This window comes from Poecilia mexicana, unplaced genomic scaffold (assembly GCF_051168715.1).
Source record: "Poecilia mexicana isolate PSO_F unplaced genomic scaffold, ASM5116871v1 scaffold_19, whole genome shotgun sequence".
Taxonomy (NCBI): domain Eukaryota; kingdom Metazoa; phylum Chordata; class Actinopteri; order Cyprinodontiformes; family Poeciliidae; genus Poecilia; species Poecilia mexicana.
Window position 1 is genome coordinate 4,957,614 of NW_028263388.1, and position 25,094 is coordinate 4,982,707.

At 41.0% G+C, this 25,094-nt stretch overlaps 1 protein-coding gene across 2 annotated transcripts in view; it reads right to left on the bottom strand.

Annotated features, from left to right (window-relative positions):
* The window catches only part of raraa (retinoic acid receptor, alpha a), a 184,409-nt gene that overhangs the window by 148,766 nt on the left and 10,549 nt on the right, over positions 1 to 25,094 (bottom strand). Inside the window, exon 2 of one of the 2 annotated variants that reach the window (XM_088001065.1) lies at positions 13,922 to 13,991. The exons of the other annotated variant lie outside the window; for it this stretch is intronic. The gene's annotated coding sequence lies outside the window, so the exon portion shown is untranslated. The remainder of the gene's footprint in view (positions 1 to 13,921; positions 13,992 to 25,094) is intronic. 2 annotated transcript variants of the gene reach the window in all.

Here is a 25,094-nt window from a genome sequence, read left to right on the forward strand (position 1 = left end):
AGAACGGCTAGAAGAAACCCTGTAATCATGGGACAAGCCAAGCAAATGATACAGCATCTTCAACACAACAAACCTTTGGAGGAAGGTCTTCTGGTTCTAAGACACCAAAAGTTTTTGGCCCACATCCAAAACACTACCCTGGCCATCATATTCCTATCCAATTCCACTCGATTTTCATCTCCCTTCAATACTTCACCTGGGATTTCTTCGGCTGAACGTCAATCATTGAATAAAAGGAGGAGTTGAAAATGATGATGTGGATTTTCTATGCTGCTCTAGACTTGTAGTCTGCCTATGCAGAGAAGTAATTTGGCAAAGGCATTCAGCTTGTGTTGTCCAGCCTTCCAAACGTTGAGCAATTACAGTCGGAGTAAGAGGAATGTTTAAGGCATTTTATTGCTGGTAAAGCTATTGTAGGGCCTACTCTCCATTGGATTGTTTACACGCACGCAAATACCCGGTAAGCTTCATTGAGCTGGCGCATTACATACATCACAACCAAACATTAGGAATTGGGTAAAATCAGATCCACTCGTTTAAAACCTCAACAGAGTCCACACCTACAGGAAGCAATCATTTCTCAATAGCTGAGGGTCCGGACCCTGTGTTTGAAGCAAAGAGTAGAACAAGGTGCTGGGCTTTATCAGGCCAGCAAAATTGCTATATTTAGGGGAAAAACTAATGCTGTACTTGACTTTGCATTATGCTACGGGGATCATTTTCTTCAAGTGGTAAAGGAAAGAGGTTTGAAAACCTTACGTCGCTTTCCTTTTACTTTTATACCTCCCAAAGATACATGGAGGTTCCTGCTTTTTACTTAATAAAGTGTGAAAGAGTTCAAGGTGAATGAATACTTTTCCAAGGCACTATTGTCGTCTAGCTTTCCAGATCTTTTCACGTGCATAGATACTCACAGGCTGCCACCACCATAGCAAGACCTGGCTTTCTGTAGTGCTACTGAAGAGAAGCAGTGGTGGCTTGTGATGTTAAGAGAGTGGCTCCTATGCTCACACACTACTTGGCAACAGGAGGTTACTTTATATACTATTTGTGACAGCTTTGTGGTAATAATGGAGCCCTGGCCCTTGCTAGTGCAATGGCATGCTCAGTCAAGTGAGACTTTGGCAACGAGAACACATATACACACAGACTCGTACACACAAGGCTGCCTCCCTCATGCCTAATGAGACCACTGGGAGAGCAGGAGGCAGAAAGAGGGAGATGAGTAGAGAAAGGAATGAAAAAGAAGATGAGAACTAAAGGAGGAGCTAAAGAAAAGGAGGGGAAGAGACACACATAGGGAGCAAGAAGCAAGGTCGTCGGCTACTGTGCGTGTTTGTGGAAGAATGGAGTACAACCCTAGTTTTTGCAGAAGGTCGTTATGCAACGTAGTTAAGTGGGAGTGGTGGGGAGGAATCAAAGCTACTGGGTGTGTGTGTATATAAGGGAAGATCTGAGAGAATAATACAGAAATGCTCAGAATTAAGGAGGAAATAAGGCAAAAATTAGAAAAGTAGAAAGAAATAATGCCCCCAGAGGGCGGGGGGGGGGAGAGGGATTGGATGAATAGTGGGTACACACTGTCTCAGTGCAGTGACAGCGCAGGTAGAGATGGGTTTAGAAAAAAAAAGCTGACGACTAGGATGAAAAACACACATGTCAAAGATACTCTACCTTTGCCTCTGGCTCTATAGCATCATCTGCTCGTCTAGGCAGGTGCACAATGCACTGTGGGGGCTGGGGGGGCATGCGCAAGTAAATAACTTGCTGTCCAAAATGGGAATTGGGCGAGAATGTCCAGTGAAAAGAAATAAAGAAAGACAGGTCCAGCTGAGCCTTTGGTTTTTCCTCCCAGGAAACAGAAGGGTGTGAATTATTTAGAGATGCTCAGTCTAATAAAATGAAGATCAGCCACTAGGTTTCAACATGCTTGAACCAGACAGCCACGCTTGACCCAAACTGAACTTTTTGGTCCACATGCAAAACACTTTTCACTGCACATCGTGCAGATCACAACATGTGTACAGTTGAAGAAGTTGGTGTTCAGCCAGGGAAGATGGGAAGATTGCTGGAGATGATTATAGGACCAAGCTACACACAGCAGCACTCGGAGTCAAGAAGTTTTTTTTTTTTTTTTTGTTGCTCTACTGAGTTGACTTTTTGAGGAAAAGTTCATTAGATACGCTTCGAGTTTGAACGGATGAACCGTGTGTGTGTGCTTGAATCAGGAAGGAAGTGATGGCACATTCAAATTGAACCCATAGTTGAAAAGCAAATTTAGCAAGGCAAATTTTAAGTGCAAAAGGAAATGCCATCCCTCCTGTTGGCGAAGGGACAAACCAACCTCCATCTGTTTACTGAGAAGTCTCCAGCACATTTTCTCACTGGGAGGTTGTTACCAAGCCACGTTATTTATTTATTCTTTATAAACTACAGCAACCCACAGGCAGGACGATGATACTGCAACTTGCACACCACTCTGACATTCTCTAAATGCCTGCATCACTGTCCTAGGTTAACCTCAGTGTCTGCAAAGACCCCTAATAACTAACTGCCATGGCCAACTTTTATACAGAAAATAAAACCACTACTGTCTTAATGCATAGTCTTTACATCTAAGATGCATGGACCATAATATCACATTACTGGCAATTTGTATCAGTCAGGCAAAAGCCAAGAAATAACAGGCACATTTCATTATTCTTCATATATCCCTAAACAATAAATTAAAGACCATTGTGTTTCTGTACTGACTTAGAGCAAAGTGCATATAAAAGATCTGAACATTAGACGGATAGAACGGTCCAGTGAGTCAGTGCCAAGCAGAAATAACCAAACACATAACCGTTATTAGCCAATATAGCTTCTGGGTAATAATTTCACAGAGGACATGTTTACCTTAGGCACAGAGCAAACCCTATTAGACCATGTCAATGCTGCGCAAACATGGAGGATTGTAGCAATAAAGTAGGTCACCAGTGTCAAGCCCCTCCATTATGAGGACAGCTAACAATGCAGTCACAGGAATAATATGCTTGATTATCATTCAGTAAGGCGACCCGGCTTCTAGAAGGGCTTTCAGTGGCACTGAGCTCAATCCTGGGGAGCCTGGAGGCAGACAGGCAAACAGGCATGGGCTGGTATGAGATTCTCACGATATGATGACCTGCAGGAAAACAAAACCATGCAGCGGGATCGAGTTGCATTTGTTTAAAACTGAAAGCAACAAATACTCAAAATGTCGCCGCAATAGTACACTACTATGGTAATATTAATAATAACGCTAGAAGGTTATCATGTTTTTACACAGGAAGTACACGAACAGAGTTGACATCGCCAATTATGCTTGTCGCATAATTCTGATCATTATATGCCAACAATACACGGATTTTAAAGAATCACACTTCACCATCTGCGGTTTAATCCGTTTGTGGATTTTGCGATGGAATGCAACTCCAAATTGTTTGTGGAAAATGTACCTTGCTGATTTTTTTTCTCAAATATTTCAAAGAAAACGCCACTTTGGAAGCTGAAATACCAAGATGTAACACTACGAGATAGGTTGTTGGCTGGAGTTTGGACGCTAGAAAAAACTATTGTTGAATGCAAGTTGTGTTAAAAGAAGTTAACCTATCAGCAAAGAGTAAAACAGCAACTCAATGCTAAACATATAGCAGCAGCACAGATGTCTCCAACACTCAGCGTCCAAAGTCAGTTGCTATGTAGCAACATGGATGAACAGAAGTTCCTGAAACACCTGAAGGTGAATGGTCATAATAGCACTTTGCACCAATCTGATTGTTGAATAACCTAAATAACAAATTAAAAACAATAAATATCTTTGTGGTTGAGCTCATACGTCTAGCTATTCAATAATTTAGCAGTAAAAAGTGTTTTTCAATTGAAAATGTCTATTTCGTAAATAGCCAAGCCACATTATTTATTTATTCTTTATAAACTACAGCAACCCACATAATTAAACTAAATTAAGCTAAATTAATGATTAATGAACTAAATTAATGATTAATCATTAAACTAAATGATTAATCACATTTAATCATTTAATTTATGATTAAATGTGATTAAAAATTACAGACACTGCATTTAACTTGACTGAAATTTTTAATTGAGTCCCATCACTAATTTTTGGCTATTTGAAGGTAACTGTGGTCCCTAAACCTGTAAAATGCTGTCATGCATTTTCTGTTGAGTTTACCACCTTTAACAATATGTCTGCTGTTCTTAGAAAAGAAAAGCATTATTTGCATATCTCTAATAATGCTGAAAGGAATACCTACATTGTTAGATTTAAAAAAGGGTTTTCAAACATAACCACCAAATTTTAGTTGCTCAGAAATTGTAAAAAGAAAAATAATGATACGACACAAATTAACAGCTTGCTTTTTGTCCAGCATAGTTCTGAGAGCAGGACCAAGATTTATGTCTACATGAAACAAACAACTACTGTCTTTAACTTGTTGTCGTTCACCTTTCTTTCTTTCCACTGGCACACATGTTTTGGTTTACCTAAAGCAGCGTCCTATCTGAGCTCCGGCGGAGAACAGACTGCGGGCTTTGTCTGTGGTATCATTAATCAAGTGTTCTTTAACAAAAACAGAAAACCAGATGAGAGACAAAAGGAAGAGACGTGGGGGGTAGGCTCTTATTTAGGTAGAGAGAGAGAAGAAAAAAAAGATGGTAAAAAGCAACAAAAAAGGAGGAGGAAAAGGGGACTAAGTGGGGGGAAGTTTGACCCAAATCCAGACTTTCAATAAATCAAGCTATAACAATAACAAGAAAAGTTTTACTTGCAGCTTGACTGATTAATCAGTTGTTGTCGTTTTTAATACGGTCGACGCAACAGTTCTCTTTTTATGCCCCACGTCTCTTGAGACAACAGTTGCTGCGCGAGTCTTTTTATGTCGAGTGTCTATGTCTTCATGCGGCAAGGTTTTAACTCACGGAGGCCTAAATTGTTCGTGGTTTAATGAGCCCAAGGCCCCTCACTTTCTACTCAAGGTCCAATGCTCTTAACGGAGAGGTGTTCCCCGTATGAAATTGCTGCACGCAGAACTCGGCCTTCATCCCTTTAAATGGATAAAGGAAAAAAATAAGTTGATTAAAGTTATTTTAACAAGTGCTGCTTTACAAATATGCACACAATGCGCTGTGGCCACAGGATGTGCAGCAGGCCTCTGAGACTCTTTGTGAGCTGCCGATCGATGGGCATTGAGTGTGGACAAGGAGGCCTCAGGATCGATAGGGGGCCATTACTGAGATGTGCCTACTGGGACGTGGAAGCTAGGGAGGGAGTGAAGATGCATCTGGGGCCCCTTGATGTAGTCTTCCTTCCCTTAACGGTGTGAAGTTTTACTCAAAATAAGACCATGAGCATACATGCTGAAAGGAGGAAAGGAAATTCAGTGGAAGAAGACTCATGAACAAGTTCTAAGATAAATAAGAAGTATCACCCAACACACACCCACGTCAGCTAATGGTATCCCAGAAGGACTCCGGATTAAGAATGTTTATCTTTGTTTCCTTTTCCCCAACTCCTATTTTTAGTGTCCTCACATCTGGTCCCATCTTATACACCCTTGCCCTCCATCATCCCAGCAGTCTGGGCTTTTTTATTCCCCAACAACCACATCTCACTGGGTAAGCCTTATTCTAACCCGTTCTGCTCTTCTACAGAGTTTAATCTCCCTCTGTCTCTAAATAACCGAGCACGTGTGTGCACGAGGAAAACGACCAAACTGGTACTTCTGCAAACTGACTTGCCTGTGACATAATCCTCTCAACACTTGAAGTTTTTGCGTGTTCTTGAAGTGTGCGCAGCAATTAATAAAAACGATGTCTACACCTTTTTCAGGGTGCGGTTTAGAGCTGGAACACCTTGAGGAAAAGAAGTGACTAAAGGCATGAAAAATGTCAACCTTGGACACACTTACTTGTTAAAAGTGAATGTACGTGTGGGTGTCTCTTTAAATTTAAGTAAAGAAAAATCTATTTATGTCCCGTGTCATCACGATAAATTTAGGTTCATTTCGAAAAGAAAAAGAACTGCAGAAATAGAAAATCAAAAGGCCTCATTATAAGACATAAACAATCTCTGTAAAATATAGCGCTTTCCAAAACTATTCAGATGCTTGGAAATGAAAGTTTGTCGCATCATGGCGACAAACTTTCATTTGTTTTAATTGGGATTTGACATAATATGCCAACAAAGTATCAACATCTGGTAAAAAAAAAAAAGTGTTCTAGTAAGATGAGACCAACCTACTTGAAACGCCCTCAAACATTTATAATCGCCTACTTTAATAGTTCAAACACCATTTATATCTTAATATACATTAATACCAATGGTGAAAACAGCCTTAGCATGTCAACAGAAGCTAACATCTACAGTCTTCATTATTTCATATCTTGGGAATGCAGCAAATCAATGCCAAGGAAAATTAATGGTGCTTCTGGATTGGCTGCTTTGCAAACGCCAGTCAACAGGATGTCAAATGCCATGTACTTCAGCTTCCCAAGCTGCATGTTCTGTAGAATATTTGAGATATGCTTCATGAAAAAAAAAAAATCTGTGAATAGCCGGTGTATCCATTGTACGGTTGTACCTGCCACCATGTACAAAAATTATGTAATATTTTGCAAACATGGCTTCTTGACATTCTAATATTTAACAATGTACGTGTTTGACACTACAGACACAATCTATCTTTACAGTGATATTAATTGTGCCACGTGGTCATTTATACTTTTTTTTACTTAATCCAGACTCCGGCAGTGTTCCCAAATGTGGGCTGAAATTTTTAGATATTAAAACATGTAAAATCTTAGAACCTGGTGATGTATGCATTTAATGAAAAATCTTCAAAGTCAAAGTGCACACTTTGATGGTTACAGTGAAAGCATGTTATACCTACTGCCTTCTTTCTGCTGGTGTGCTCTGAAGCTGGCGTCTGCCTGGCTATCGGTCCCAACTATGTTCATTAATAACTACAAGTTGCAAAGCAAAGGGCAATGTTGATGAAGCAGGAAAACAGCTCCGTTGGTACGCACACAAATAATTACAACAGCTAACAGAACATGTTTCGATCCCAATAATCAATCTAGACTATCCAGTCTGACCCAAACGGTGGTTCTGTAACATACTGATTCAAGGTGGTTGAACTCAAATGCACTTTTCAAAGGCTTCATTGTAAAACATTTTAAAAAAGAAGGAAAACATTTCCCTCTACTTTGCCATTAAGCACTGCTTTGTATTGAACTATCACATAAAATACACTGAAATTAGTGGCTGTAATTCATAAAATGTGAAAACCTTCAAAGGGGTGTGAATACTTTTTCAAAACAACCGCAGATGAGGGGAAAATCTGCCTCCTTAAAACATTGGACTTCTTAGTTCTTACGTTTGACATCATTACACAGAGGTAATCATATAAAAACTAACAGATGAGGCAGTCAAGCAGGCAACTAAAACCACTGAAGCATTTAATTCTTCTAGTACGAACTGGAGGAAGAGTTGGACCTCCTCGCCTCCCCCCACTTCTCTCACCAAGCAAAGGAGCAACTAAAACTGGTGCCCTTAAGTGATGTTATGCAGGAGGAGGCCTATTAAAAGTCAGTTAAATGCCTTTACCAGTGATTATGGACCAGCACGGAGGTGCCATGCCGGCTCTCCAACTAAATCCTTCTGCGGCTGATCAAAAAGAAACGCATGCACACGCACACGCGCACGCATGGTTTCCTGGCCCAGCTTGCCGTCCCCGTTGGTTTGGACAGCCACAGCGGGCTTCAGCAGCTACTGCCCGGTCGGCCTATTAGCAGCGGGCCCTCTGTTTCAGCAATCTGGGTTCCCTTTGCCTTTGGACAGGGACCAGGTCAGTCAGCACAATACGCCACTGTGTTTGGAAATGGAAAGAAGGAAAAAAGAAAATAGAAAGAAAACAAAAACTGCAGGCATGAGGGCCCTGGAACACAAAGCTGCAGTATAAATAAGACATGGATGCAGTAATGTATGCTTTGTTTGATGAAATGTGCACGTTTGCGTGTGTGTGTGTGTGTGTGTGTGTGTGTGTGTGTGTGTGTGTGTGTGTGTGTGCTGCAACTGTGGGGCCCAACATGGCCGAAACAGCTCGACTCTCAGTTTTCTCTCCACTACATCATTACATCATTATTCCTCCAGCTTTTTCTCTACCATCCATTTCAGGACCCCTGGCATTCAGTCTTCCTCCCTGAGCCAGTGTGTGTGCATGGAGTTGTTGGGCTATTCACCAGAACCAACATACACACACACACACACACACACACACACACACACACACACACACACACACACACGCACACACATATTGCTGTGAGTCTAAAAACAATAAGGGCAAAAGTACCGTATTTTCCAGACTACAAGTCCCATTAGTTGTGAAGAGAAAAAAAAAACATATGTAAGAAACACTGGAGTATAAGCAGCATTTATTTAGAAATAGTTAAATGTTAGAGAGGCGTCGTCATCGTCCATGTTAATGATATGACCTGGTGACAGGTTGTGTGGGGACGTATCTCCACTACTCACTAGCCTCAACACGTGTTCTGCCAGTGTCTGAAGGTAGCACTGACAGATAGACGTGCTCCGAAAGCCTCTCACAATAAGCAACAAATCAATGAATCGCATGATAAAATTATATATAATATAAATCGTTTTTCAGCCAAACTATTCCACGATATTAAAGAGGAGCGTCTCATTAACGACTGTTGTCCAAATAGAAGTTATCTTATAGTCTGGAAAATACGGTAAATACGTTGGATTATGCAACCATGACGACTACAATGTAAACAGGAGACATGAGACTGCTGTGAGGAGAACCAGCAGCACCTGTCCTGTCCTTGAAAATCTATTTCTCCCAGCTTGTGGGTTCTGAGCTGAGCAGGCTTAGCTTCACTCAGTATGTATGGTAACTCGGAGGAGAACCACACAGCTGAAGCCTGCCAGCCCACCACAGGGAATTTGTTTATGTTTCCTTGCTGCCAAGTTCCTGTCAGGAGGCGCCCCAAAGAGGAACTGCAGACTGCTCAGTACAGCGAGCTACGCCCTCTCGCCTAGTATGACTGGGGTGTTTTTTTTCATCAGAGTACAGTATTGGGTAGAGCTCTGCAGCAACACTCAGATCCAGGGAGGTCCCCCTCGTCAATTACAGCTGTCCAAACATCTCACCATCTATTGTTCCAACAAGTTTCATAAAACAAGCTCCAGCAGAAAGCTTAATTCACAAGCCTTAAAAGATTTACAACAATGCTCTGAAAAACACACGAAAGGGCGCGAAGAGGTTTCATTAAAACAACATTTTACGAGGGGCTCTTTGTTATGCGGTTGATTATAGGTGCTGTAAAATCTGAGTACCACCACATTAAAAACACAACACTGGTATGACTCTTGTGAACTGACTGTTGGAGGCGGGGGTGATGGTGGGAAGGGGAGCTAAATTAAAGAGTAATGTGTTCTGACTCCCAGCACGCACACACACACACACTAACAACTAACACACACACACACACACACACACACACACATTTCCTCAGATCATAACAGCCTTATGTTGCGTTGGGTTCAGATAATCGATAAATGCTTCACACCATTTCTTCCATCCACTGCTCATGAGCAGCCTTTTTAATCTATGAGGGGCCATTAAGTGCATTATCTCTCTCAAGTGCTGAGGACGCCGACAAATTTGTTACTTTGCAAAATGGAAAGAGCCACTCAGAGTTATGTCTGGGCAATGAGCCATCATTTGTCTTCATATCATATATGTGTGATGACCAGTCCGCGATTATGTGGTGTGTGTGTGTGGGTGTCAGTAGATGGAGAGATGTGGGAGTGAAGAAGTGGAGAAAGAAAGGGTCAGACAAGGCCACCCTAAAGAACGTGAAACCAGGGCCATGAGACAAAGGAAGAGACCCCACTCTACTCACTATTCCCACAAGGAATACAGCAGAGATGAGCTGGTATGAATGATGCCATCCTCACCATTTAATTCATGTTCAGGAGTAACAATAAACCAGCGTGTGGGTAGAACCAGAGGATTTTCAGCCTCATCTACCTTGATCAATTGCCAGCTGCTCTGAAGCTCAAACATCTGATCTTTGGCCAGTTAGAGGACGCTGTTACAGAGTAAAGACTCAAAGTTAAGTGTTTTAAGTATCACTCAGGTGTTTTTGATATTTCACATAACAGGATGGCTTTATACTGGACCGCATTAATAACCAATCTCAAGTCATCTTAAGTTTATTGTTATACCTTGTGGACATTTCTACCAGATTGACAGTGTAAAGGTAATAACACAAGCAGACCGCCTTTTTATGGAATGACTGTTAACTCTGCTAATAGCTAATATTTGATGGCACAATCAGCTTAAAATGTCACTACTGGAATTGTTTTGTCTGTTTTACAGTGATTGCTATCCTACCTCTGCTCCCAAGTGAATCATAAATGACTACTAATTGCAGATCATTTGAATATATATTCCTATAATACAGATCTTAAAGGGGCAGTATTATACGTTTTCCAGTCATACAGTGTCATTTTATAGCATAATCAAGTAGCTATGTTAACTGCAGTTGTTATAAACATTCTGTATTATTTCTGAAAAGAAATTTGATTTCAACTGCAGCTCCGAGGAGGAGCTTTGTCATAAGAGGCGGAGCTAGGTCCCAGTAGGTGTTTTGCGCAGCAGAATGGTTGCCACGGGAGACTAAAAGGATTTCCATGTCCAAGTGTCCACTGTAAACATAACGGGTACCTCTTCATTAGTTTCTATGCCTTAACATAAATGTTATGACCAGCTGACCAAGAGTGTACAGCAGCAGGTAGGGGTGGGGCTGAGCTGCTTTTCTCTCCACTTATTAAAGCTGGAGAAAGCCCCAGTCTCTCATGTACTTTCAGGTGTATCTGAAAGGAATTTAAAGCACAGAAATGGTTTGACAACATTTCTAGCATTTAAAACCAAAACTTTCTATAACCTTGATAGACGTTTTTAAAAGCAGATTAAACAGCTAAATTTCTACCTAAGAATCAGCCCTAGAAAACGTCTGCAATACTGCTGAGCATAAGGAAGGAAACCATTAAATAGTAGCCTGCTATTGAAATATCTTACAGTACATGAGCTCAGTTGGGCAAACCCCCCCCAGGTTCAATAGCGGTCTACTCAACCATGTCTCTACATTTTCAAGTTTAGTCTGAAAGTAAGTGAAAGGTGGAAAAACCAGTATGTAACATGAGTCTATTAGATTACATATAACTACAATGAAATGCAGACGTAGAATCATCACTCGGTGAAAGTGCTTGCAGGAAAAAGAAAATAAAGAAGTTTCAACAGTATTCCTTTTGCTTCTAGCTTCGACTGCGATGTTTAGCGTAATTACACAGGAACAGCTGAGCTGAAGCAACACACTTCAACCGCCGTCACATTTTTATGCGAGTAGGGGAGCTGGAAAAGAAACATTTGCACTGAAAAACAACAGTGGAGAACTATTCTAGACTGAGGGGAAAGGCAGCCGGCTCAGCAGTCATCGCCGACCTACCGCACAGAGTGTGAATCATTAAATGCATGTGTTCCACATCAGCTGCTGGGGCTGCTTCCAACCCACTTATGAGACTGGGATCTAAATTACAATGGGAGGAGAGGGTTAAATGCTATTTTACATGGAGCAGAAAACCCCAAAACCTGCTCAGTCAGAGAGTGAAAGCGAGATGGAAAACATCTCTCCCCCCACCCCCCGTTTGTCAAAACAAAGCAGTAATGAGTAAATGAGGCTGCTAATAGAATGATTATATAATTTCCAAGAAGTGCAACGGTTCCTATTGGATATAATGAGGTGAAAAAGATCAAGAGGAAAGACAACAAATGGGAAAACAAAGCTAAATCATCATCATCACTGAATCGCATCATGTTTTTCTTGCTTCTTATTACTTGCTTCCTGGTTTACCAAGGCTAACACAACAAAGGAAAACGTTCAAACATATAAAGCTCCCTGCAAACTTACTCCATCCCCTTAAGCGGTCTCACTTTTTGCACTGCACCAATCACAAACATCAGGATGCTGTTTTTAGATAGATTTTATGTGATAAATCAAAGCAACCTATTGTTTACTAAGTAGGGCTGGACAATAGGGCTGAAAAACGTATCACGATACAAGCATTTTATATCAGTCAGCTTCAACAAATATTTATTAGTTTTTAGTTTTAAATATCTGAAATAATGCCAAACTGGTGGCATTATCTTTCCTCTTTTATCCAGTTTTCCTACTATGACGTTGTATTTTTATTTTTAAGCAGTCATATAGCAGTTAGTTAGTTATATAAGTGAAACCTTAAACTGCTGATATGCAAGTTAGTCATCAGGTTGTTGCTAGGTAACGAAAGAGTGAGTTGGCTGACGCCACTGACCTAGCCTAGCCGGCCGTGAGAGGTAGAGCGGCTGAGGCCTGTTGGAATATACAAAAGACTTGCAACTGTGGCAGACGTTCATCTTCAAGCAAGGAAGATGAAATATAGGCCACAAGTACTATTGACTGGCTCAAATCAAAGTGTACTCAGTATGGCCCAGTCAAAGTCCAGACCTAAAATTAATTGAGAATCTGTGGCAAAGCTTAAAATGTAATCCTAACAGAGGTTTTCCAGTTGATTTGACTGAGCTTAAGCTGATTTTCCAAGGAGGAATAGGCAAAAATGTCAGAGAGATGTCTAAACCTGGTAGGGACATAATCCAAAATATCTGAAACCCATCTATACCAAGTGTCATACCAAAAAGAAAAAAAAGAAAAAGAAAGAAAATAATTGAAAAAAAAGTCTCCTTTTCCTTCAAATTCACTCTGATGTACTACTTTATGTGAATCACACAAAACTCTCATAAACTACGCTGACGTTTGCGGCTGCAAACTGCCAAAGTCTGAAAACATTCCGGGGGTATGAATACTTTTGCAAACCACTGTATATTTGGAAGATGAGAAGAGACTTTAACAAGAAACTTTGAGCTTGAAAAATAAATAAATAAATAAAAAACAGCCAGCTTTTAGTCAGCCATTTGCCAAACTGGATGCCAACAAGGGAACATCCGCCAAACCACTTGACATTCCCACTTACGACACATGAACATCTTCTGTGGGTGTGATGTGGGCATCTGATGAAGCGGCTCTTTTCTAGAGGGAGTCTGTAATGGCTGGCATATACATGCAGGTACACATACCGACTCATTTGCTAATGCTTCCAGTCTGGTATGAGGGCAGGTATTCGTCTGGCGGAAGACATGCCAGAAAGCGACACTAAAAACCCCTCAACCTAGAGACTTACAGACAAAAAAAAGAAGAAAAAAAAAGGAAAAACTGGACTGCTGCTTTGACTAGCTGAGGGAAGCTGAAGGAATGAGATCAAACTGAATCACAAATTCTTTGACTGCCTTAAGCTCTTATAACTAATATTAGGAAGATGGATCAGTCCCAAAAATCTGTCTTCACAGAGAAATAGCTCATGTTCTACAAACGAGTTTGTAATGACAAACAGCTGTTTTTTTGGACTGCCAGCTCCGCTTCAGATACAACAGACCCAGAATTAAGGCACGATGTTACCCATTCAGCATGCTCGCACAAGGTTCCTGCAAGATCGCATGAAAGTGACTCCACAGGTCTGACATCAAGCCAGATCCGCACAAGCTCTGACTTTTTCTCGAAGCCCGCAAGAAGCAGAAGGCATGACATGGGACAAACCGAGGCGACAGACTCCATTGTGAGCTTATAAGTTTATAAGTTCATCCTTGTGACCACAATTCAAATGTGGCATGTGACACAGGACGGAGCAATGCCCAGAGACGCAAGTGTTGAAAGTCCAATTACGCCGAGCCAAAAACAACAACAAATTCCCACTTACCCCAAAAACGTCAGCCTCCACGTCCTTCGCCAAAGAAACGTCCCTTTGAATTGATAGCAACTCCTACGCTCTGCAGAGAGAGAGACAGGGAGAGACAGAGAGAAAGATATTTGAAACCGAGAGCTTTTGTGGGCCTTATCCACGTGCTGCAGACTCAGAGACTCCCAAGCCTCCCTGGCACAGACCTGCCTTGCAACATGAAAACTCTTACACTCTTTTTCCCCTCTCGTACTTTCTGTAATCTCCCCACCCTTTTTCCGATAGATTGCACTCTCTCCTCTGCTACATTTGTGCCTCAGACATCATGTGAAAAGTGGAGTAAAGAAGTGCTTTTGTGGTGTGTAAATTACCTAGGGCCTAGGCAGGCACAGTGGTGCTTATGGCCACAACTCAATTACAGCAATGTGAATCAGGTGGCGGCCTAGAAATCCCCTTAGCCTGATGCGCAAATAGGGACACAGAGGCGCCTTCATTGTCAGGACAGAGAAAAATCTGAAGTGGCGTGTCATCTCTTCACAGAAGAGGAGTCGGGGGCCGACGCTGCACAGATGAATGGTCATCGCAGACAATGATTCAGCAACACTAGTTTGGAGGGTGAGAATAACACCATTTTGTTCATGGAGGTTGCCAGATGCTAATAAATGTTCAGAATCTAATTTCAGATCTAATCTGGAAAAAAAAAAGTCATATGGCACTTCTAAAAAATCTGGTAAATGGCAACTTTGTGGAAGTAGAAAACTTAGGAAAACATTTCTTGAAATGTCTCAAGATAAATCAAGCGGATAAAAGTTACCACAAGTTCAAAGCAGCCATGATGGCTGTCTTTGATTCAACAACAATGCCAAACTACTTAATCGTGACCAATCACATTTAGAAATAAAGTTCTCTTTAACACACTCTGGGTATACAATCCCTTGAGGTCCAAAAGAATGTAAGAACAGAATGGGGTCTTCCAAGGTGTCCTTAAAAACAAATAAATCCAAATGTTACAGTGATAGGGAAATAAAAAATATGGATTTAAAACAATTCCTCTTGGCTACAACCAGGAGGAAGAAGACCCTGTCCCAAAAAAATAAGACTCCTCCAGGCAGAGGTTGCGCCATTTTACAAGCACCAAATGAATTTCACACTAGTCTGTTATCACCGGCTCCTGAGGATAAACTGCTGAAGCATATAGTGCACTCTCTTTTAAAAGTATTCACATCCCTTTAAGATTTTCATATTTTGTGATGTAGCAATCAAAATCTTTAATGTAGCTCTGAGGTATTCAATTTGATAAACCAAGAAAAAGTAATAAACAAGGAAAGGCGGACATTTATTTTCAACTTTCTTACTCCAACACCCTCAAGTAAGGCCAGGAACACAGCAGACAGCTCAGACAGAAGTTTAAAGCAGGGTTAGGTTCTTGAACAATTAAGTTTTGAAAATCTAACTTATCTCTGATCAATCAATCAAGAAAAGGAAGGAATAAACCTACCAAGAGATTACAGTCCACCTAAACTTGACATACTGACCAAAGAGTACACTGATCACAGAATGTACTCTTACAGTTACTTACGGTTATGCAGGCTAGAAAGCAATATAGACTTTTTCCCATGCAAAGTACTGCGCAAAAAATTTAAACCGTTCATCCCCTTGGAGAGATCATTCCTATTCAGTATCACAGGGAAGGGAAGCTGGTCAAAGTTGATGTGAAGATGGATGGAGCTACAAATAAGACAATCCTAGAAGGATACTGAAAAGACTAGATACTGCAGTGGAAGCTCACATTACAGCAGCACAATCCTAAGCATACAATCAGTGCTACAATGGAATGGTTTAGATCAAACCATATTAATGGCCCAGTCAAAGTTCAGACTGAAATTCAATACAAATCTGTGGCAAAAATAATGTCCATTAGAACCAACTGATATTTAGCTATTTTTAAAAGAACAATGAGCTTTTAGAGATAGTAAGTACCTGCAGCTATAACTGCAGCAAAAGGTGGCTGAACAAAGTATTTACCCATTAATGCACACCATACCTATTACATTTTTTTAAAACTCTGTTGCCTTCCATATCATGACAAAATTCCAGTAAAACAAAGACGTTTGAGCATGATAAACTGTAGCTTTTCTGTAGCTGAAGCGGTTTTATTTTAATGACAATTCAAAAGTAATCTCATCTTACATAACCTTATCCCAGCTCTTCCACATCTACAGCATAAACACCTGGTGTACAAAGCATCCCTATGGTGTAGAAGTTGACAGGGTCTGTGCTAGTATGCCTCGAAGCCTTGAAACAAATACCACCTTGCATTGTGAGGCATCCTTTCTATTTACAATCAAGGTAAGGAAGAAAGTGTCCAGCAATAAACCTTAAACATCCTGTATCCAAAACAACCACAGCCTCGCCTAGAGCCAGCATTACTGAGGTAGTCAGAAGCTTGGCATGAGCCCTACATGTGAAAACTCAAAGTCAAACTAATATCACACACAACATTTAGTTGCAGGCTGAATGTCTGTTTTATGATCTTGTTAATGAAATACTGTTTATTGGTGCAGCGGAAAACACTTTAATGTGCAACATTCATGGTGTGTGTGCGCGCGAGCATGTGTGTGTATGTGCTAGTTTCTATTTCATCCCAACAATATCCCAGTCAGTTGATTTGCGCAGAGGCCTTGGCACGTCCTGTTTCATTACACACCCTCATTTCCTGTTTGTAATTCTGAATGGTGTTTAGAACCAAACGTTTTCTTCTCTTTTTACTAGGCCACAAAAACAAGAGTAGCTACATTTCTAGAAAGCAGAGGAGTCCAGAAGAAAGAAGGACAGAGTGGATGAATACCCATGTGTATTTGCGTGCATTTCTGATGATGCATGTCCAAGCCCTACAGCTACACTGATGAAAGCAGACAGGAATAGTCTCGGGTAATCACGTCTTTATTCTTGCTGAAGGGCGAAAGCTACTCAGTGCAGAAATTCACCTTTAACATATACTGTTGGAGCTCTGCCAGATTCTCAGATGCAATCTAAATCAGAGAACAAGAACTTGTTCGATCAAGAACTCCCTTTCTCTCCGAGAGAAGACTTTAAAAGATGGTCTTCAAAGCACAGGGCTACGACCACACCTGGGTTTTATGACGAGCAAACCAACTCTCCAAGTTAAATCCCTCACCAGCCTTGGAATCTGGACTCAAAGTGGAATCATTCTTGAGCCTCGTATCGACTGATAAGAAGCAGCAATCTTCAACTGTGTGCCTAACTTTGGGATTGGCAGCCCTGCGGCGACAGTCATGAGCTCACATTTAAACAGACACAATGTGTTGTTTTAACTTGCTTGGTTTCATAAAATTCCTTCAGCCACATGCGCGCACACGCACGCACGCAAGCGAGCGTTCGGCGGAGATAAACCCTTTTTCCTCAGACACTCACTCGCGGCGGTGGAAAGCCCCTTCAGTGACACAGAGATCACATAACCTCCCCTGACACCGGAGGACAGAACTCCCATTGGAAAGATGCAGATTCACACACGCTGAGTGCCGGCCAAGGCTCCAGACTGCCATTGTCCTCAACAGTCATCGAACAAAAACAACAAGGAGGGTCACGAGAGGCCCCCAGTGGAATGGCAAACAACCAGAAAGTGAGACAGGGAGTCAGACAGACAGAATGCTCGCAACAACAATAAAAAAAATGAGAAGAGACTGCTTCCATATGGAGTTTTATGGAGTCAAAAATTATCAGGGGAAAGGTGAATTTGACTTATTTTCAATTACTCAGGAAGAATCTGACACTCTGAATGTGTCATCCCAAAAAACTTTGCCAGGAAAAACACATATGGATAAAAATAATCTAAATGATCACACCCTGGGGTGTAAAACAGTTTGGTATCAGGATAGCTGTTATAAATGCATTCAATTAGTTTCCAGATTTTTTTTTCTCTCTGTGAAATTACAGCAGCAGGAAAATGGGGTTTGTTTTCAGCGCTTCCAGGATAAAGCAAAGCAAGACGAAGTTCTAAACATCTTAAGAGGCTTAGATTGTAGAGATGTTAATCATTCATTAGTGCCAAGTGACCCTTATTATAAAACCATCTTTGTTGTCATTATTCCTGTGACATAAAATTCTAGCTTGTTAATTCAAACTCGGGGTGTTGACAATAGACGGCCAACAGAGGTCCTAAAAGCTGCGGCCTGTCTCGCAGTTGGCCTTTCAAATGCAAATGAAGGGAACTGTTTTGGGTTTACGGGCCTGGTAGGAAATGATTTAGGGCGACACCGGCGCTCTGAGCCTTTATGTTGGGGTTGGCCAAGGGGGCTCATACATCAACCCTGACCATTAATCAATTAGCGTCTCCTAGCCACCTGTCGGACACACTGGCGCACAAAACATTCCTGCCCTTGGGCTGTTGCTAGACGATGAGCAGCCCTTCCAAGCCCTCCACATGCCCCGCCCCCTCGCCTTTGTGCCATCACCCTGATGAATTGCATAATCGCGCCAAAACACCAAGCTGAACATCAAAGTTTCTTTTCAAAGAGAAGCATATCTGATGCAAAGAAGGTGATTTTATTGTTGTTGTAAATGTGCATCTGTGCTTCTCCGTCACAAACAGAACAGAGCAGGCAGAGCAGAATTGATGTCCGTCTTGAGGGGGAATCAATAAGCTGACAGCTATTCAAAAGTGCTGAATGCACACCGACACTCTGTCCTCCTTTGTTTTAAATGCACCTGCCTCTAGCCCTGTATCGATAGGCGTTTGATATTGATGACGCGTCACCGCAGCCAAATACTCCTGAGATTGAAAACTCCAACCTGTCGGGGTCTCTGTGACCCCGACAGGTTTCAAGCAGCAAAAACGCTGGTTGTTTTTGCTGCTTGAAATTCCTGACTGACTGACTAAAGTAATAGAAAAAAGTCGAAAAAGTGAGCAGATTCTGCTTTTGGTAAATTTTCATGACTTTGTTTAAAATTCAGACGGCCTGATGTCATTGAAGCACTTGAGACATTGTCCTTGGGCGTTCTTCTCCAAAATCGTCAAAATCATTGGGCTTAAGTGACGCAAACTCCAACCTGCAGGTGGCTGCATTTTATACTCCTACTACATGGCTGCCTCAGCCTTACCTGATGTCAAGTTATTGCCTATGATCAATATGGCAAGTAACAAAAATTCATTTACAATATTTCTAAATTAGCACCAAAAATCTCTGATTGTGATTTGGGGAGAAAATAAAAATCACAAAAACGACCGAGAAATCCTGGAGGGATTGATCAATCTGAAAAGATGACCAATATTTCATTTTAAGGAGCACTTAATGAATGCAGAGACAACAATGTATTACTATTGTTTAATGAGTTTTATTAATGCATTCTGGTACCGGCCCTTGAGAACATTTATGATCTTGACATTGCACAAAATGAAAACGAGTTTGACACCCTAAACTAAATGAGACAAAAAAGCAGACATGCAGACACCCTTTCATGAAATTTGAACAAACATCTTTTAGCAAACTGCAGAGAAACTGTACTTTATGCATCCCCCAGCAAGATCCTGAATTTAAATTATCTTTAAACCTGAGCTCTGACCTATTGTTTCTAAAAACTGTTGTCTCATTGGTTCTGAAACTCGTGTTGAGTGCATGTAAAATGTCTATGTTTTATCCAATAAAACCCTTTCACTGCTTCGAGACAATCTCTTCCTGGCAGCCATGCTTCCCTGACAATAAAAAACCTCTCACCGCCCTCCCATATAACCTCCCAAAAACCCTTCATATTTTTCACACTTTTTAGGCTGGGTTATTTGGAACTAATTCCCAAAAGCAGCCAAAGAGATAAGTGGCACTAAAATTAGAGGCTAATCCTCCAACCGTCAGCGCGCGGACATGGAGAAAGTAGATTTGTCAAGCCCTGATTTAGCAGTATTCTTTCATTATAGAAGTAGCTCTCTTCACGCAGCTTAGCTGGGAGAAATGGCTCAATCAGTCTCATGCAGACCACTTTAAGCGGAAAGTAAGGGGCCTATCTGCGAACCCAAAATACCTGGTATCCTGCTGGTCCTATTATAGTGCCGCTACCTGAGCTGCACTTTTCAACTCTTGAGGGTTACCCTCTTGAAAATGACATTCACCACCCTCTTCTAAAGGCTCCGAGCACAAGAGCGGTTTCTCTGGGGGATTGTACAGAAATGTGGGCCACTGTGCTGGGTGTGTAAAGTGTTTAACACCGGACTGGGCACTACAGAGTGGAGTGTTTTCTTTTCTTTTCTCTATTTTTTTTCCCTCCCCCTTTTTCCCTGTTAAATCCAGCCAACTCTGGCAGGGACTTGGCTGGTTACCAACATTATCAGGTGGATTTTCAACAGAACAAAAGCTCCTCTTTGATTCCTTAAAATGCCAGAGGGAAACAAAATGAGAAGTAACTCTTTAAAGCAGAAATGGTGTGTGTGTGTGTGTGTGTGTGTGTGTGTGTGTGTGTGTGTATGTGTGTAGAAGAATCTGTCCTCAATACTTCAGCTACATTTGTGTCTTGCAGAAGATTATTTTTCCTGATAATCTCGCATTTTCTTCTGTGTACTTATCCCCACAGTGGGGTTATTAAAGTTGATCATGTGAGGTTAAAACTAAAGCTGAATACAAAGGAAGTGGAACATGCTGGTTTGAGCTCACTGTATCCAATTGTAATTGTGTTTTTGAAGCCAGAGAATAAATCCCAGATATTTTTGGAACGATAACGCAGCTTGGATACGAATGAGGAGCAGCAGAGTTGCGTTGCATGGCGTCGTCTGGTGGTCAGAGCAAAGGCTATCCACAGGGTATGGAGTCAGAGGAGGAGGGTGACGGGGCAAAAGCTTGACCTCAGGGGGTCAAGAGGTGATCAGGAACATTTATCATACCTACACAAGCTGATGAATGAGAAAGGCAGCCCCTCTCCTCGGATATTTAACCGTATTTTCTTGTTGGACTCCAAAGAAGCCGACAGATGCGCCGCTTTTACGGCAGAGAGACGAGTTCTGGAATCCCTAAGTGGAAAAACATGCCATGCTGGCACACAGTAGCAGTGGTGAAACATTACATCATACTGACGATTTAATGAGCGCAACCTGGAGCAAATTAGAGCTTTAAATACCTGCCAAAGCCAATATAAAACACTGTTTCTCATCCTCAAATATAAGTTTCAATTGATCGGAAGATGAGTAGATGAAAGGGAGGTAGCGAACAGTGATGTCCAAACCCTGTTGAAAAGCACACAAAGCAGAAAAAGACCAGTTTCCAAGGGGACTTTCCGAGAGCAGCTTTCCCTGAAGAAGAAGCAGCAGCAGCACAGCGGCTTGGTATTGTTTTGGCTCTGTGGACAAGAAGAATACAGTCCGAGTGGGATCCTGGGCCGGAGGCCAGCCGAGATGAAAATATGCTGCTGTGAAAAAAAAATCCTTACGAAATCCTCACGCAGCAACCATCTATCAATTGGGGATGACAGATAATTCACAAACACAGGCCCTTTGTTAGGCATTTCATAACTTGTGCATGGGCTGATTATCGACAATAACAGATGAAAAGATGCAACAGATTACTCGTTATGGCATCTCATGTTAATCCTACACCTCCAACACACAAAGAACAAGTCAAGTTTTGAGTTTCGGAGAAACAGCTCAGTGTCTATCAGTTAGAGAGGTGGAGTGTTTACATGGCCACAATGAAAGGATTCTAGGCATTTTACCAGGATGTGCCAAAGCCATAGAAATGATCAGCTTTGTTAAACACAGACAAGAGTTCTGTCGCAGCCTCAGAGGGGGATCCCACAGTACAAGATGTTTGGGGATGCTGAAAAACCTTCTAGAGAAAGTAAACAAGACAATGGAGAAACTGGAAGCTAGAGTCCACAAAAAAACAAGCCCCACAGTATGATGCCAACTTTGCTCTAGAAAACTGTTATAACAAGGGAAGGAAACACAAAAATACACACAAAGAGCAGATTACTAGTTAGGATTGCTCAGAGAACCTTATTTTCAGCTGTACTGGCCCTCACCAGAGACAGACTGTCCAGAAACTAAAAACAGTTGTAATTGTGTTTCTTAAGACAGAGAATAAATCCCAGATATTTTTGGAATGATAACGCAGCTTGGATGCGAACAAGGAGCAACAGAGTTGAGTCGCCTGGTGTCTTGTGGTGGTCAGAGCAAATAGCATCCACAAGGTGGTACTGAAATGTTGACTTCACTTTTTCCAATCAGTGAAGTCAACATAACTATGTGCTTTAAAGAAAGAAAAGAAAAAATGCCACTCTTCAGTGTGAAAGTCATTACTGATGGAAGAAGACTCAACAGTAGTCTTCTTTGATCAATGACTGCTTTACCATTTACCATAAAATTGAGCAAATTGGAAAAAAAAAACATTTAAAAAAAACACAAAAAAAACTTATGTCTTTCAATGGAAAGGTCAATTTCCATTGAAAAAGAGTATTTCACTAAACTAATAGAAACACTTTTTTTGCATCACAAGAGTCAAGTGACAAACAACCGGATGTTACTGCTGGAAGAAAAAATGAAGAGGACGACAGGAAGTGGCAGGAGGATGATGACGTAGCATGTTTTTTAATAACTTATAGTGTAAATAAACTCAATGTGTGATTTTAATTGCTTTTCTTATTCAACGGAAACACGGCAAGTGTGACATTGTGTTTTTTCAACATTAGTAGAATGTCGTCTTAAACACATGTAATGGAACTGCAGCTGGTAAAATATTTGAAGATGAAGTTACAGGAATCACAGAAGCTAGAGGAAGCTATATGAACAGAAAACCATGGAGGGATGTCAGCTGCTGAACGAGAAAACCTGTATGCACTGAATGATCAAAGGCCTTCCTCTGGGATGTGCCTCATGGGTGGGTAGAGTACCCCTAAGTCATACTCAAGTAAGAGTAGCACTACTTCAATATATTTTAACTCAAGTAAAAGTTAAAGTTAAAGTCAAGAAAACATTCAAGAAATTATGTAGCAAAAAGGCTGCTTTAGTACGGAGTAACTGCTGATGTCACCAGATGGAAAAACATGCAATTTCATAAGCCTTAGGAAGTAAAGTCAGTTGAATAGGTGAGGAGCCCTGAGTCTTCGATAACTTGTAAACAAAGAGAGGTAGCTTAGTGATTTGTCCACGTATAAACAAACTCACCAAGTTTATTAAACTTAACACTAACTTGTCTAGATATATCAAGCATATTTCGATCCATTTCCCGTCCTTGTTGCTGAGAAAACGCACAAAAAAAATTATTCAGGATATTGTAATTGTAGTCTCTAAAACTAATTACCTCCCTCATAAAATATGTTGAACTGATCCCATTCCACGGTAGCTGAAACTTGTTTTTATTTTGTTAAAACATGAAAAGATGCACACATGCTATCAACCAACAGGAACCAATATATCAAGCAGCCAAACGCTGCGTTTTTTGGCTTTTGCACCCGGAACAGGATTTCCTGAAGCAAATAGTTGAGTTTAGCTCAAAATAACACAATTACTAATAAGTGTGAAAAATGGCAAAGCTCCAAAACCTCTGAATAAAAGCAGGGGTTTTTTCACAATTTTTCTTCCACCATCGTTAACCACATCCACTTAGAAGACACTTTGCTGTTTTGCCTATTAGTCATAGGGACTGACCAACAAGTGAAATCACTCTCTGTGTCTGAAACTGTGGTTCTCTCTAGTAAAACAAACTATAATTTAAATGCCTGAAAGCCCTGTGTTCAAAATCAGTGCTCTGTAAGGAGCAAAGCTCAACAGGAAGCAGCCTTTCATTCCTGTTGAGGAAAACAGAGGATAGTTAGGGAAATATCTGAATTCATTTTAGCCTCGGAAAACATTTCTGGAGATGAAACAATGTAATCTTTGAACCATCTCAGACTTTGAGTTCTTGAGTGACAGAGAGGTGAAAAAAAATGTTTGTTGACTTAAGAAGCTTGTGTAGACTTCAGGAATTTATACTGTCAACTAAAAATTCAACACAAGGAACTGAAATGTGCTTGGGTGTCTGCAATTCTTTATAAATCATTCTTGAATGGCTTTTTAATCTTTTAAAACATCAACAAGCACTTCCTTATATTGAGAATTATTTATTTTATACAACATATTGCGCAAGAGGAACTAGTCACTGAAATTTTTTTTTTATGATTTCAGCCATTTATTCTAAAATATACAAGTCCATTCTTATTCGTGCTATATGAATTTCCTATTTTCTTTGACAAGTCGTGTTAAAAAGCTAAATAATTCCCAGTGACTTGGAGACAGACTTGCGATGCACAAGTCTTCACATGTTGAAGAAAATATAAAACATATATATAGGCTGATATACAGAAGATAGACCGAAACTCAATTCTGCGACAAAGACTTTTGACTTTATTCTAATTTTTAAAACCTGAAACTGAAGGAAAGGAATTCAAGTCTGATGGAGAACGTTGTTTTTCAGAAGTTCAAATCAGACGCCGTCTGTAATGACCTGCTGTATTTTGAGAAGTGGAAATTGACATGGATAAATCACTGAAACCAAATTTTGACAACAGGGCAATTCTATATGTTTTGCCCAGTATTTTGTTACATCAATCCGATTAAAGCTTTTCTACCCAATTTTATAGCCAGTAAAATGAAAGACTGCAAAGTATCCTGTCAATATGCCAGAAACGACAGCAAGTGTGTTTTAAATAGCGCAAACAGATGACCCTGAATGCAAAGGTATCGGCTAGTGTTTGAACTGGCAGATCAGACAGGAGAGGGCAACCTGACTGCGACTGCTGTGTATGAATGAAAGAGATTGACACGAAGCAGTCGGGTGCAGAGATGTGTTGTGGAACACAGTCAACACAATTCACACATGCAGGGCGAGGAAACAACTCGCTTGGGGCTTCTACCTTCATTTAGATGAAAATGGACCTCCTCGAGAGGAAATAAAGCCATTTTTAACCCCCGCCTCTCATTGTGAGTTGGTCTTCAATAACATGCCCAGTCAATGGACTGTGGGTCTATTCAACTGGGCCCACAGCACAGCCATAAATAATGCAGTGCGGCTCACATGAAACCCTAATCACCATTGTGCTGTCACCCAACAGAGAAGATCGCTTGTTTAATTTACTGCGCCGCATCTGTCTCAGTTCTGCCCAATTTAGTTTCAACGTTTCAGCGGGCACGTACTTCAGGTATTTATCAATATGCTCT